Source organism: Triturus cristatus, chromosome 4_1 (assembly GCF_964204655.1).
Source record: "Triturus cristatus chromosome 4_1, aTriCri1.1, whole genome shotgun sequence".
Lineage (NCBI taxonomy): Eukaryota > Metazoa > Chordata > Amphibia > Caudata > Salamandridae > Triturus > Triturus cristatus.
In genome coordinates, this window is record NC_140585.1 from 295,228,083 (window position 1) to 295,243,816 (window position 15,734).

General features: G+C 49.6%; 2 non-coding genes across 2 annotated transcripts; both read left to right on the forward strand.

The window, feature by feature from the left end:
- The first annotated feature begins 1,727 nt into the window (after positions 1–1,727).
- On the forward strand, positions 1,728–2,027 carry LOC146854705 (signal recognition particle RNA). Its single transcript, XR_014958892.1, has one exon.
- Positions 2,028–11,411: 9,384 nt separating this feature from the next.
- Positions 11,412–11,711, forward strand: LOC146854706 (signal recognition particle RNA). Its single transcript, XR_014959110.1, has one exon.
- The last annotated feature ends 4,023 nt before the right edge of the window (positions 11,712–15,734 follow it).

A 15,734-nucleotide genomic window follows, 5' to 3' on the forward strand; every position in this document is an offset into this window, starting at 1 on the left:
TTCTGAAAACGTAATTACTTACCTGTTTTGGATAAAGGTCCCAGTACTGAGTCTACGCTCCCAGTACTGGATTACAAAAGTAACGAGAACATACTATACCTGCAACTTGAATTTTCTGCCATAGGGAATCTTAGACTGTTTTCTATGAAATATTTTCTGTCAACTTTTAAAATAGCAAAATATTGTCTAAAAATCATCACAGTAATTAAGTCGACTTTTATCACTTGATTCCAAGTACTGACCCAGGACTGAATCTAGGATCCAGTCCTGGAAATCCAAAAGTAATCCTAAAAGTAATCTGTTGCAAATAACTTGAAACTTCCATTGAGCTCAATGCATTATTGTGTTTAAAATGTTGTTGCCTATTGCAACCACTTGTAACTTTCTACAAAAGTCAATTGCATATTGCAAAAGTATTTATATAAAGCATCTCATTCTGAGAAAGTATATTTTAATACCTAGTGTTGGTTCTAAAATAAAACAAGCATATATTTTTTGTAGATAAACCATTGGCCTAGAGTTCAGTTATTGAGTGTGTGAGACCATTTGCTGACTGAGTGTGTGCAACAAATGCTTTACACTGTCCTCTGATACTGCCTTACTGCTCGACCAAGCTACCACTTTAGAGAGTAAGGTTATATCTAACTTTAGCCTCTGCCAAACCTCTGGGGACTGTGGACTCTGTACACCCTGTACCTATTTGGGAACAGTATATACAGAGCCACTTTCTCACACTGCAGTTCTCCAATATAGGTCTGTCAAGATCATTACTCAATCTACCTTGATTTGGCACAGTATAAAATAGGTCAAGAAGTCTCCTATGAAAAGATATGCAAATCTGTTCGAATCACTTTCCCTAGTCAGGGGACCCACTAGCTGGAAGGGGCAGGGAGGACCAAAATAGCTCATCGGTATAGAACACTGCATGAGCAGCTGATTTTGAGGTGGTAGAAGATAGAGTAATCCAACTGGACCTCAATAAACGGTTTCCTAATGTGCAATAGCCCCTGACCACCTCTGACGCAAAAGTGTAATCTCATACCTTTGCAGAATCAGGCATGCTTTCACCTGTTCAAGCTGAACTGACATTGGTCTTCTTGGCCAGCAGGAGTTCCTCTCTTGCAGCTGTTGAGGCTAGAGAACAGAATGACGTGTATTCATTCTTTATGGTAACTCTTCTAGCCCTCCCACTCCATACTACTTTAAAACTTCCGATGTTGCAGACGAGTTCCATCATTGTGACCCATGCTATTTTTCTCAATATTGGCTGGCTCGGCATAACAAGGGATGCCTACAGGACAGCCTAAATTGTGCCGGCAAGCTTCTACAGGGAGTCACTGGCAGATAAAGAGAAACTCAGCCCTAACCTGGCTCTTCTCTCTCACTCTCACTCTCCTTTCCCTTCTGTCCCTCTACCTGTCTCTCACTCTCTAAATACTAGTATTTATGTTGTATTCACTTCCCCGTCACAATCTTTCCGACCCTACTTCCTCTCTCCCTTCAATCAGTTCAACCCTCTTTTTTACTTTAGGAAACTCCACATCTTTTTTAAAGGCCCTTCCCATATTCACACTGCTTCTTGATAAGACATTTTTTTCCTTTCTTTGAAGGATAGTGAAATTGATTTTCTTGAAACATGGTTTGTAAACCATCAATTCATTCCACCTTACTTTATCATTATCCTTACTTATAGAATGCATTTCATTATTAGGACAGCTGCAGTGTTTGCCGGACAAGGTGGCGTGTGCCTGTTGCCCTAGTTACTTGGGAGGAAGAAGCTTGTGGATTGCTTGAGCTCAGGGGTTCTGGGCTGTACTCAGCTGTGTTGATCAGGTGTCCATGCTGCATTGGGCATCAATATGGTGTTCTAGAGGGAGCTCTAGAATTTCAGGTTGTGTAACGAGAGGTGCACCGACCCAGGCTGGAAACAGAGCAGGCCAAAGCTTCCATGCCCATTGGTAGCAGGACAGCACCTGTGAGCAGTACATGTAAAACAGCCTGAGCAAAATAGTGAGACCTAGCCTCTCTTTGTTGACTCAAATGTGAAAGTTTTGATTTTTACAAGGTGTAATAAATTATTTTCCCAAAACCAAATCTTTGTTTTCCTTTTGATATTTTTCCAGGAAATATGATGAACATTTGAACTGGGCCACGCATTTCAGCATAGCAGACAATTCTCCAGAATTGAAACATATTGCAACAACAAGCTAGCAGGCGGAGAGGACTGAAAACTCAGTGCAACCTAGAATAAATGGCTGTGTGATTTTCAGCAAGGATGACTCAAATGCATTCTTCCTTTTAGAGCACCTGTAGGATTAAACTGATCTGTCAAGTACAAAAGCATCCTTCATAGAGCAACTTAGAAATGCGCTTGCTGGCCCTTCTGCTGCATTTCTACGTCCAGCTCTAATTCATTTTTTTATTAGCCCTCATTCTTTTCATATGTGAATGAGAAGGAGAAATTACAGGGCCCTTCACTCTTTGAGCGAAACATGAAAAGACTAAGGGCTGTGCAACTCCCAAACGTTGGAGCCTCTGGCCTGTCGACCCTCGAACCTGCTCCTGCTCCAACCCGGCATCTCTTGTGGCCAGCAACCTCACAAACCCTGGAGGACCTGGCTACCTTTTGACTCTAAACCCCTGGGACTCCCATGAGTAGAGGCTCTACTCAAATCTACTTCTAATCCCTGGCAGCAGCCCGGAACCACGAACCCTTCACACTCTGCACCCACCAAGCCTGGCCTGTGCCAGAGTGAACAAAGACCACAAGGACGACCCCACGGCGACTGTGACCCCGAGTCCGGCACCCAAGGACCTCCCTCGACACTCCTGAAGAAGCCTGCAGCCTCAGAACCAGGTGCCCCCCCAACCGCGATCAACAGAGGGTAAGATTTCCTGACACCAAAAGGTACCCCTGCACCCGGCGCTCCGCGGCCCCCTGTGCCCAATCCCGGGGTACCTACCTATCCTCCAACTACCCAACTTACCTCTCGAAGTGGTGGTGGCACCTGAAGGATCTTCGTCCCCGAGCTTGCAGTCTTTTTCTAAACCAGAGATTTCCCATTCAAATCAATTGAGCGCCCGAATGCTCAAAAGCACCCTGCACCCAGCCGTCCGAGTGGCCCTGGCAGTGCAACCTCTACATCTATCTACTTCCCACTTGCCCTGGATAAGTGACCAGGAGCCCAGCTCCCACAGCCACGTGGCCTGCTAGTCAGCAGCCACCAACCAAGGCCCCCCTACCTCTCATAGGATAACATTGGGCCTAACTCTCTCTGCACCCGGCCGCCCTTGTGCCGCTGAGGGTGAACCAACTGTACCTACCTGACCCTGGGAGATGCCTGAGTCTATGCCCAGAACCTTAACTCTGCCAGTCGAGTACTTACCTTTAAACCGATAACTCAATCTTCTCCATAGGGTAACATTGACTGGTTTTTCCTGAAATTTCTTCCAAGTGTGGACTTTTCAAAACTTAAAATATTCACCAAAAATCAGCCGAGTAACGAAAACGAAAATACTCACCGGCTATTAGGTGAGCTCCCAGTGCTGGATCTTGGTGCCCAGCACTGACTCTGAAAAATACTTACAACTGTACTTACCAGTAACCCAATTTTCTCCCATAGGAAATCATTGACTGTTTTTCTGTGAAATTTCTTCTAAGTGTCAATTTCTGCAAACTTTAAATATTCTTTAAAAATCGTATAATTTCTGAAAACGTAATTACTTACCTGTTTTGGATAAAGATCCCAGTACTGAGTCTAGGCACCCAGTACTGGATTACAAAAGTAACAAGAACATACTATACCTGCAACTTGAATTTTCAGCCATAGGGAAGCTTTTTTTTTTTTTTTTGAAACCGTTTATTACAGAATCCAAAAAATATACAAAGATGGGCCTACAACCTTCAGGCCGGCCGCTAGCAAACAGGAGGAGCATGTGATACAAACAATAGCACGCATGCTGCGGCAGAGGGAAATTCACAGGAGTTGGAAGAAGCGTTGGCAGCCACACCATCCGGACCCCACAGAACGGTTTCTTTTTAATATAAATAACAACACAAAACAAATCCACAAGGCAACCCACAATCGAAGACAGCAGCATGTGCTCCCCTAAGAGGGGGACCCCACCAATCCATAGGAGTATCGAGGGGGGGAAAAGACCAGGACGGGGACTAATGAGACTCATTGCCCAGAACCGGGAGGACAAACTGGCTAGGGAGACGGGGCCGGTGACGGGTCGGGCAACACCGGCGGGATACAGATTCCCCCACGGTAGGCGTTCCAGGGGCCCCACACTTTCACCCACGTACCAGGTTTACCTCTCGCAACATACACCACCTTTTCCCGAAACATGCACCAATCCATGTTATCCTTCCACGCCGAGACAGTCGGCGACCTCTGGGAACCCCACAGTTGAGCAATGTCACGTTTGGCCACCATGTATCCCAGAGTCACCCACCACGTCTGCGGCACCGAATAATCGGTTGGCTCCCACACATTCAAAAGACATCTCCTCCCCTCGGGCAGCAGCGGCACACGCGTGACCGCACGCAAAACCTCATGCACACCACGCCAGAATCGCGCCACCTCCGGGCATTCCCACAAAATATGGAGAAAGGTCCCCAAAGAACAACACCCACGCTTACACAACCCATCCACAGCATAGCCCATACGCATCAGCCTCGGCCCCGTAACATAGACCCTATGGAGTATCTTGAGCTGGACGAAGCGAAGGCGGGCCGGTATGGCCACCTCTTTCGGGGAGGCCACCGCAGACACCCAGTCCTCGTCATCCAGCTCCAATCCATCAGCAACCCATGCCTCCCGAAGGCCAGTCAGCAGTCCCGAACGGTCATTAATAAGTTTTTTATAAATTAACGAAATCGTGCCATCCGGGACGTGCCCATCCAGCACTCTATCTTCCAGAGGGGAGTACTCCGGGATGGAGGCGACGTCCGGAAAGACGGAGCACAACGCGTGACGAATCTGCAGATATCGAAAATACTCCCTATCCTGCAGCTGGAATTCTGTCTGGAGCACATCGAACGTCTTGAATCCCCCCCTCGTCCAGAGATCGCCCACACGGCTAATGCCTATCATGTCCCACTTCTCAAAACCCTTCGAGGTCCACAGGGAGCCCAGCCGCTCAGCTGCGTATAGTGGCGTCGCCCGGGTCAAGCGATCCTTCCACCCCATTGCCGCGTTAGCCGCATGCCACACTCATACCATGACCCGCGTGGGGCCAGTCAAACGCGCGTCGAGCGAGGTGGAGTAAAGCGCCCGATTATAATCACCACCCGGCAGTAACATTTTATCCATTTCGAAGGCAGGGTTTAGAGCGGGCCCGTACAGGCCGTGATTGATCGCAGCCAGCTGGGAGGCCCAATAATATCGCTTGATATCCGGGAGGGCAACCCCCCCATCGTACCAGGGGAGCGTCAGCTTCGCAAGGGCAATACGCGGTCTACCCTCCCAAAACAGTCGGCGCTGCAGACTCTCCACCTCATGAAAGTATCGCGCCGGGACGACGTCCATTGTGTTCTGTAAAGCATACAGGAAACGCGGCAGCGACATCATCTTAAACAATGCCGCCCGGCCGAGCGGCAAGAGCGGCAAACGCCTCCAACGCGCGACGTCCTCCTTCAGGCGATGGAGGGGGGGAAGCAAATTCTGACTATAGCGGGCCTCCGCATCCAGAGTAATGAAGACACCCAGGTACCTAAAGCCCCGCGGGGCGATCTGGATAGGACAACCCCGCGGAAGGATCGGATCCTCCCCAGAGAGAACATATACACACGATTTAGCCCAGTTGATGACAAGGCCGGAGTTGAGGCCAAATGAGTGCAATACACCAACCAGTACTATCAGTGATTTACGTGGGGAAGCCAGGTACAAAAGAATGTCGTCAGCGTATAGAGATACGCGGTCCTCATACTCAGGGGTCCAGCGGAGACCACGGATAGAAGGATGCCACCGCAGCCACTCCGCCAGGGGCTCCAAAGCAAGCGCAAAAAGGAGCGGCGATAACGGGCAGCCCTGCCGCGTGCCCCTGCCCAGCTCGAACGGAGCCGACACTCTACCGTTCACAACCACCTGCGCCAGCGGCCCAGAATATAGCAATTTTAGCCAACCGATGAATCCTGGGCCAAACCCAAACTTAGCGAGTGTCGCCCAAATATATGGCCACTCAAGTGTATCAAACGCCATAGTGGCGTCCAAGGACGCCAAAATGGCCGGCTCCCGTATGAACGGGACACGTGCAAGCACCCCATGCAGACGCCGCAGGTTAAGCGCAGTATTGCGATGAGGGATAAAGCCGGACTGATCCTGGTGAATCAAGTCGCACACCACGCCAACCAGCCGATTAGCCAACACCTTGGCGAGGATTTTGGGCTTCGCATTCAACAGCGAAATTGGCCGATAGGATGTGACCCTGTCCCGTGGTCTCCCCTCCTTAGGAATAACCACGATAGTGGCCAGACGCTGGTCAGGCGGGAGGGAACCCGCCGAGTGAGCCTCGAGAAACATAGCACGGAGATGCGGCGCCAGCATATCCGGTCGCAGCTTGTACAACTCAATGGGGAGACCATTGGGACCCATGGCCTTGCCGGAAGCGACCGAACGTATGGCGAGGGCAATTTCCTCAGATGTAGGGGCGGCATCCAACGACACTCTGTCCTCCTCCGAGAGGGAAGGCAGCGCGATGTCCCTGAGCAGGGCATGGGAATCTTCTTCCGAGCGGGAAGACACCGGGGAATACACCCCACGAAAATATTCTGCAAAGCAGTCCACAATTTCTTCCGGCTCAGTGACACACACACCATCCTGTTTCTCAATCGTTGGGACAACTCGACTCGCTCTCTCCTTTTTGTCCAGCCACGCAATCAATTTACCAGCCTTATCACCCACATCATACAGTCTCCCCTGTTGCTCTCTACTGAGGCCCCTGGCCGCCTCCGTGACGAGGGCCTTATAGGCCGCTTGCTTGAGTTGGAGAACATGTAATTTATCATCCGTCACCCCACATTCTAAATCACCCTCCAACTCGGTTATCTCAGTTTCAACACGGGTCACCTCCTCCCGCTCGCGCCTCCGGGAATGGGAAATAAGGGACAGGGCCTCCCCCCAGAGTACTGTCTTGAACTCCTCCCACAGAGAAAGCGCCGATGACACAGACCCCACATTATCGTCAAAGTATCGCTTAAGGGATTTAACCAATTCTGAGCGAATGGTGGGGTCACGCAGGTACCAGGAATTAATCGGGACCACCCTACCCTCTCCCCTCGGGAGAACATCAAAGTGCAACAAGAGCGGGGAGTGGTCTGAAATACCCCGCGCCAAATGGCGCACCTCCCCTATCCTCCCCGCAAGCGCCGCCGGCACCAGAACGTAATCTAGCCTTGAGAGACTACCATGGGCCCCAGAATGAAAGGTGTACTGTTGCTGCATGGGATGTTTCAAACGCCAACAATCCACCAGCCCCAAAGTGTCCAAGAGGCCAGACAACCACGCCTGGGCACGGGGGAGATCCCTAGGGGGGTGACGATCCTCAGTACCGGAAACCACAGCGTTAAAATCCCCCCCAACCACTAGAATCCCCTCCGGAAGGCCAAGGAGGAGGCGCCCCAGATCCGCAAAGGTGGTCGTCTGCAACCCTGGCGGGACATAGACAGACACAAAAACAACCACTCTGCCCTCCAGTCTACCCACCAAAACCGTATAACGTCCCCTGTCATCGTGGAGCACCTCATCGATTTCCAACGGGAGCGAGTTCTTGACCATGATGCCCACACCCCTTGAACCAGACGTAAAGCCCGAGTGGGCCACAAGGCGGTAGCCCCGTCGATTCATCGCACAAAAGGAGTTGCCGATGAGGTGTGTCTCCTGCAGGAAAACTATGTCGGGCGAAATTCGTTTCAGGAACTGCAGGACCACACCTCGTTTTATCCTGTCCCCCAGTCCATTAACATTCCAGGACAAAAGACTCAGTCCCCTACCCCCCATCATAAACAAAAGCAATCATTCGTCCCCCAGAGAGCACTTTAGAAATAGCACAACGATGGTTTTTGCCTTGTGAAGTAAACAAACAACACCCCACCCCATCCCAACCGCCCTAACAAAACTCCTCCCTCCCTGCACCCCTGCATGAGCCCAGACAGCCCCCCCAACTTGCAGTGTGCCTGTCGCCCCATGATAGTGAAACTAACTAAACCCCCTGGAGGAGGAAAGAGTACCCCTTCTAGACCCCGCGCTACCTCCAAGGGAGGGAGAGAGAAAAAAGAAAAAAAACTGAATACAGCAGAACGAAAGACCCTAAGCTTGGCCGAAAGTGGCACCATATCTGTCCAGAGTGAGGCCCAGTGTCAACACCTCAGTCTCCTCCCGCCGCCCCCCCCCGCCATCCCGATCACGACCCCCAGACAGAGTGTCAAGCCAGTCCCCGGCCGCTTCAGGACGATCAAAAAAGTGCGTGCGACCATCCACCTCTATACGCAGCTTGGCCGGGAAGAGCATGGCGTATTTTAGGTTCATGTCACGAAGCCGCCGCTTGACGCCAAGGGAAACTCAGTCTCTGCTTCTGGACCGCTTGGGTGAAGTCCGGATAAAAGTTCACCTCCATGTTATCCAGTTTGATTGGCCCTTGCAGTCTAGAGGCTTGCAGGATCACGTCTCTGTCCCGAAAATTGAAAATACGGGCAATGAGAGGCCGCGGAGGGGCTCCGACCTTCGGCCGTCCCCCGGGAACTCTATGAGCCCTCTCCACGGCAAAGAATTTACTCAGTCCCCGAGGCTGGAGATGGGTAGTGATCAGGTCCTCCACAAAGAGATCCGCCGCCGCCTCCTCCCGTCCCTCAGGCACTCCAATGATGCGGATGTTATTCCTCCGGGCCCGACTCTCGGAGTCCTCCAGGTGCCGATCCGTGAGCGCACTCGCCTGACGAAGTCGGTTCACCTCCGTTTGGAGGGCCGCTACCTCAATCGTGAGGCCCGACGCGGTGTGGGCCAAAGAGTCGACCCGGTCGTTGGTTTTGGAGAGATCAGCCCTCACCAGGCTGCCATCAACGAGTACCGCGTCGATCTTCTGCGCCAAGGTGTCGAACCGCTGGCCCACAGAGGCCTTCATCTCAGCAATGGCGCCCATGACGTCTTGCAGAGTTAGATCCGTAGGCAAATCCGGGACATCCGGGGGGCATTCGGAGGACTTATGCGGTCCGCCGGGAGATCCCTTCTGGAGGGTGTAGCGGTCCATGATGTTGGCCTGATGGACGGCGCCACGCCGGGCTGACTTGGCCTTCGACCGATCGCCATCTTGTTTCGTGGCCATCGTCGCGGTTCTCACCCCCGCAAAAGCCACGCCGTAAAAAGCCAGCAATCAAGGCCACAAGCTCCGGGAGGCCACAGCAGGCAGACAGGCAGGGTCTCCCAGCGAGGTCACCCCGACACAAAGAGTTCCGTGATCTCACTTGCAGAGACGGCAAGGGGGTGCGAAAGTGAAAGTGAAAGTGCGGGGTACGCGACCCGCCAGGCCCAGCCCGCCGTTGTTGTTCACTTTGCCACTGGGTCGCCCCCCAGCGCAAGTCCGGGGTCAGGAGAGAAGTAGGCCGCAAACTTCAATCGGTGCTCACTCCGGCACCCGAGGTCCAATTCGAAAACGGGAAACGGGCACCACCTCGGCTCAGGCTCACCGACACAGTCCCCTCAACCGATGCAGGATGAAGACAGGATAAACGTAGGAGGTTGCGGAGGTCCTCGGGAGCCTCGCACCTACGCGGCCATCTTGGTTGCGCGCTAGGCTCCTCCTCCCATAGGGAATCTTTGACTGTTTTCTATGAAATATTTTCTGTCAACTTTTAAAATAGCAAAATATTGTCTAAAAATCATCACAGTAATTAAGTTGACTTTTATCACTTGATTCCAAGTACTGACCCAGGACTGAATCTAGGATCCAGTCCTGGAAATCCAAAAGTAATCCTAAAAGTAATCTGTTGCAAATAACTTGAAACTTCCATTGAGCTCAATGCATTATTGAGTTTAAAATGTTGTTGCCTATTGCAACCACTTGTAACTTTCTACAAAAGTCAATTGCATATTGCAAAAGTATTTATATAAAGCATCTCATTCTGAGAAAGTATATTTTAATACCTATTGTTGGTTCTAAAATAAAACAAGCATATATTTTTTGTAGATAAACCATTGGCCTAGAGTTCAGTTATTGAGTGTGTGAGACCATTTGCTGACTGAGTGTGTGCAACACATGCTTTACACTGTCCTCTGATACTGCCTTACTGCTCGACCAAGCTACCACTTTAGAGAGTAAGGTTATATCTAACTTTAGCCTCTGCCAAACCTCTGGGGACTGTGGACTCTGTACACCCTGTATCTATTTGGGAACAGTATATACAGAGCCACTTTCTCACACTGCAGTTCTCCAATATAGGTCTGTCAAGATCATTACTCAATCTACCTTGATTTGGCACAGTATAAAATAAGTCAAGAAGTCTCCTATGAAAAGATATGCAAATCTGTTCGAATCACTTTCCCTAGTCAGGGGACCCACTAGCTGGAAGGGGCAGGGAGGACCAAAATAGCTCATCGGTATAGAACACTGCATGAGCAGCTGATTTTGAGGTGGTAGAAGATAGAGTAATCCAACTGGACCTCAATAAACGGTTTCCTAATGTGCAATAGCCCCTGACCACCTCTGATGCAAAAGTGTAATCTCATACCTTTCCAGAATCAGGCATGCTTTCACCTGTTCAAGCTGAACTGACATTGGTCTTCTTGGCGAGCAGGAGTTCCTCTCTTGCAGCTGTTGAGGCTAGAGAACAGAATGATGTGTATTCATTCTTTATGGTAAGTCTTCTAGCCCTCCCACTCCATACCACTTTAAAACTTCCGATGTTGCAGACGAGTTCCATCATTGTGACCCATGCTATTTTTCTCAATATTGGCTGGCTCGGCATAACAAGGGATGCCTACAGGACAGCCTAAATTGTGCCGGCAAGCTTCTACAGGGAGTCACTGGCAGATAAAGAGAAACTCAGCCCTAACCTGGCTCTTCTCTCTCACTCTCACTCTCCTTTCCCTTCTGTCCCTCTACCTGTCTCTCACTCTCTAAATACTAGTATTTATGTTGTATTCACTTCCCCGTCACAATCTTTCCGACCCTACTTCCTCTCTCCCTTCAATCAGTTCAACCCTCTTTTTTACTTTAGGAAACTCCACATCTTTTTTAAAGGCCCTTCCCATATTCACAATGCTTCTTGATAAGACATTTTTTTCCTTTCTTTGAAGGATAGTGAAATTGATTTTCTTGAAACATGGTTTGTAAACCATCAATTCATTCCACCTTACTTTATCATTATCCTTACTTATGGAATGCATTTCATCATTAGGACAGCTGCAGTGTTTGCCGGGCAAGGTGGCGTGTGCCTGTTGTCCTAGTTACTTGGGAGGCAGAGGCTTGTGGATTGCTTGAGCTCAGGGTTTCTGGGCTGCACTCAGCTGTGTTGATCAGGTGTCCATGCTGCATTGGGCATCAATATGGTGTTCTAGAGGGAGCTCTAGAATTTCAGGTTGTGTAACGAGAGGTGCACCGACCCAGGCTGGAAACAGAGCAGGCCAAAGCTTCCATGCCCATTGGTAGCAGGACAGCACCTGTGAGCAGTACGTGTAAAACAGCCTGAGCAAAATAGTGAGACCTAGCCTCTCTTTTTTGACTCAAATGTGAAAGTTTTGATTTTTACAAGGTGTAATAAATTATTTTCCCAAAACCAAATCTTTGTTTTCCTTTTGATATTTTTCCAGGAAATATGATGAACATTTGAACTGGGCCACGCATTTCAGCATAGCAGACAATTCTCCAGAATTGAGACATATTGCAACAACAAGCTAGCAGGCGGAGAGGACTGAAAACTCAGTGCAGCCTAGAATAAATGGCTGTGTGATTTTCAGCAAGGATGACTCAAATGCATTCTTCCTTTTAGAGCACCTGTAGGATTAAACTGATCTGTCAAGTACAAAAGCATCCTTCATAGAGCAACTTAGAAATGCGCTTGCTGGCCCTTCTGCTGCATTTCTGCGTCCAGCTCTAATTCATGTTTTGATTAGCCCTCATTCTTTTCATATGTGAATGAGAAGGAGAAATGACAGGGCCCTTCACTCTTTGCGCGAAACATGAAAAGACTGAGGGTTGTGCAACTCCCAAACGTTGGAGCCTCTGGCCTTACTCCAGCTAACTCTTACCGGTTTAATACTTTTAAATGTTGATGTTGTTTAAAAATCCCAGCATAAGGAGAAGGTTGACAGGCGCTGCATGTGAGAAAGTGCCATCTTTCTTGCATGGTATGCCCCCACTTTTTGCTGAATTGCTGAATGTACTTTGACTGAGTGTGCCCTGGACTCCTGCCAATCAGGTGCCCAGGGCGTATGTTCCTTCCCTAAAAACACAAAACACAAATTGGCAAACCCTGGCCACATGTCAGCCCCTGGTAAATGGTACCCTGGGTACCCAGGGCCTTCTGACTAGGGAAGGCCTCTAAGGGCTGCAGCACTCATTGTGCCACCCTTAGAGGCCCTGTACCCTTACACACACACACTGCCCTTGCAGGCTGGGTGTCTGGATACAAGACAAAACAAAGAGTCGACATGGCACACATCCCTGTGTGCCATGCCCACCACCTACACTGCCATGGCATACATCAGCCACCCCTCTAGCTGGGTGCCCTATACCAATGGTGTGGGCACAGGAGCAGGAGCCCTGTGCCCCTACAGTACCCAGGTACATTCCTGGGCACTGTAAGTGCAGTGCTGCCATTTAAGAGTACATGGTGCTGAGAGCTCGTCAAACACGAACTTCCCAGCACCATAATGGCAACACTGAAGACTGAGAAGTTTGGTATCAAACTTCTCAGCATATTAAACCCACACTGATGCCAGTGTGGGATTTAATGTACCAAGCACCCCAGAGGGCATCTTAGATATGCCCCCTAAAACCTAGCCTACAACCCATGTCTGTTCTGAGACTGCCCAGGCTGCCACACTGCAGACATGTTGCTGGACCCCTGGGTAGGAGAGCCCCTGCTCTCCTGGGCCTGCAACAATGCACATCCTGGGCGAGGTGCTAAATCTCCTCCCCCAGGATGGGCAGGGGGAAGCTTCAAAGGCATGCCGCCTCTGTGAGCTTCCCCAGGCCACTGCAACCCCCCACTCTGGCGGGAAGCTTGGCCGGAAACCCCAAATAAGGACAGGGGATGTGCCAGCCTGCCAACCCCACCCCTCAGGTGGGGGAGGCAAGGTGAAGCACATCTCCGGGCTCTCGCCATCTTGAAGATGGAAAGCCCTGCCCAATAAGGACTAGGCTACTGCCCTCCTCCCACAGGAGAGAGGCAGGATAGGGGGTGTACCCACCCCAGGACAGGGACCCATTGGTCCCTGCCCTTCACCTACCTGTAACGCCCCTAAATCTAGTATTTAGGGGCACCCTGAACCTTCCTTCCCCAGATTCCAGATTTCGAAATCCGAAGAAGAGCTAGAAGAAAGAAGACCTGCCCTGCAGCTGCTAAGAAGAGGAAGACACCAACTGCTTTGGCCCCAGCCCTACCGGCCTGTCGACCCTCGAACCTGCTCCTGCTCCAACCCGGCATCTCTTGTGGCCAGCAACCTCACAAACCCTGGAGGACCTGGCTACCTTTTGACTCTAAACCCCTGGGACTCCCATGAGTAGAGTCTCTAGTCAAATCTACTTCTAATCCCTGGCAGCAGCCCGGAACCGCGAACCCTTCACACTCTGCACCCACCAAGCCTGGCCTGTGCCAGAGTGAACAAAGACCACAAGGATGACCCCACGGCGACTGTGACCCCGAGTCCGGCACCCAAGGACCTCCCTCGACACTCCTGAAGAAGCCTGCAGCCTCAGAACCAGGTGCCCCCCCAACTGCGATCAACAGAGGGTAAGATTTCCCGACACCAAAAGGTACCCCTGCACCCGGCGCCCCGCGGCCCCCTGTGCCCAATCCCGGGGTACCTACCTATCCTCCAACTACCCAACTTACCTCTTGAAGTGGTGGTGGCAGCTGAAGAATCTTCGTCCCCGACCTTGCAGTCTTTTTCTAAACCAGAGATTTCCCATTCAAATCAATTGAGCGCCCGAATACTCAAAAGCACCCTGCACCCAGCCGTCCGAGTGGCCCTGGCAGTGCAACCTCTACATCTATCTACTTCCCCACTTGCCCTGGATAAGTGACCAGGAGCCCAGCTCCCACAGCCACGTGGTCTGCTAGTCAGCAGCCACCAACCAAGGCCCCCCTACCTCTCCTAGGATAACATTGGGCCTAACTCTCTCTGCACCCGGCCGCCCTTGTGCCGCTGAGGGTGAACCAACTGTACCTACCTGACCCTGGGAGACGCCTGAGTCTATGCCCAGAACCTTAACTCTGCCAGTCGAGTACTTACCTTTAAACCGATAACTCAATTTTCTCCATAGGGTAACATTGACTGGTTTTTCCTGAAATTTCTTCCAAGTGTGGACTTTTCAAAACTTAAAATATTCACCAAAAATCAGCCGAGTAACGAAAACGAAAATACTCACCGGCTATTAGGTGAGCTCCCAGTGCTGGATCTTGGTGCCCAGCACTGACTCTGAAAAATACTTACAACTGTACTTACCAGTAACCCAATTTTCTCCCGTAGGACATCATTGACTGTTTTTCTGTGAAATTACTTCTAAGTGTCAATTTCTGCAAACTTTAAATATTCTTTAAAAATCGTATAATTTCTGAAAAGGTAATTACTTACCTTTTTTTTTTTTTTTCAAATAACTTTATTCGATTGTAAGATTTAACAATCATAAAAGCACAATACATGGATAAACATTACACAGATAAATTGTTTAAAAAAGCTGTCCAATACTTATGTATGATGGGCGAACTATGTAAACAAAATGAGTAAAGGCATCTAGCAGGCTAATTAGGTTAAGAATATAAATAATTTGTTCAAAGTTAAAAATCATTAGGGAATAGGACAATAAAAACAGCATAATTATCCCTCCATACTTTTCCTGAAAGTAATAGCTAGTTTTAAAAAACTGCTTACATATAAAGTACAATCACAGTTCAAAAGTTGAAGGAAATAAAGTGCTGGTTTAATCTGTGTGAAATTTAGTTTCTTTAAACAAGGCTTTAGATATAGCCATCGAGGTACTGAATAATAAGGACAAAAGAATAAAAAGTTCTCCAGATCTTGCGGAGACTTTCCGTCGCAGCCGCAAGCAGGTAGCACTTGTCCACGATGGGACCCTCTTGGTACAGCCAGTAGGAGGTGGAACAGGTGAAATCGGAACCTGGTCAACAAAAATCGATCGTAGCCAGATATAGGCCATGAGAGATATGGTTCCAAATGTAAGCATGTTTTAAGTAGAGCGTGTTTCCTGACACTACATTTCATAAACTCGGCCTCCTCCCGGGCAAGGTACCTGGTTGTAAGAAATGCTTTTTTTACAAATGTGACATCAGCTTTTGTTATAGTGGATGGGGTTAAAAACAGGGCTGGCCGTCCAAGTTCAGTAAGACAATCTTTTATATATTTCAGCCATGGGACCTTGAATCTACCATCCCAGGTTAAGGCTTCTCTTAATATATCGTTGGTAAGGGGTATGTCATTATTCAACCAAGAATTCATCCAACAAAGTATGGGATTTGCGGCTAGTCTATCGCTTAGAAAGGGCAAACCTAACTC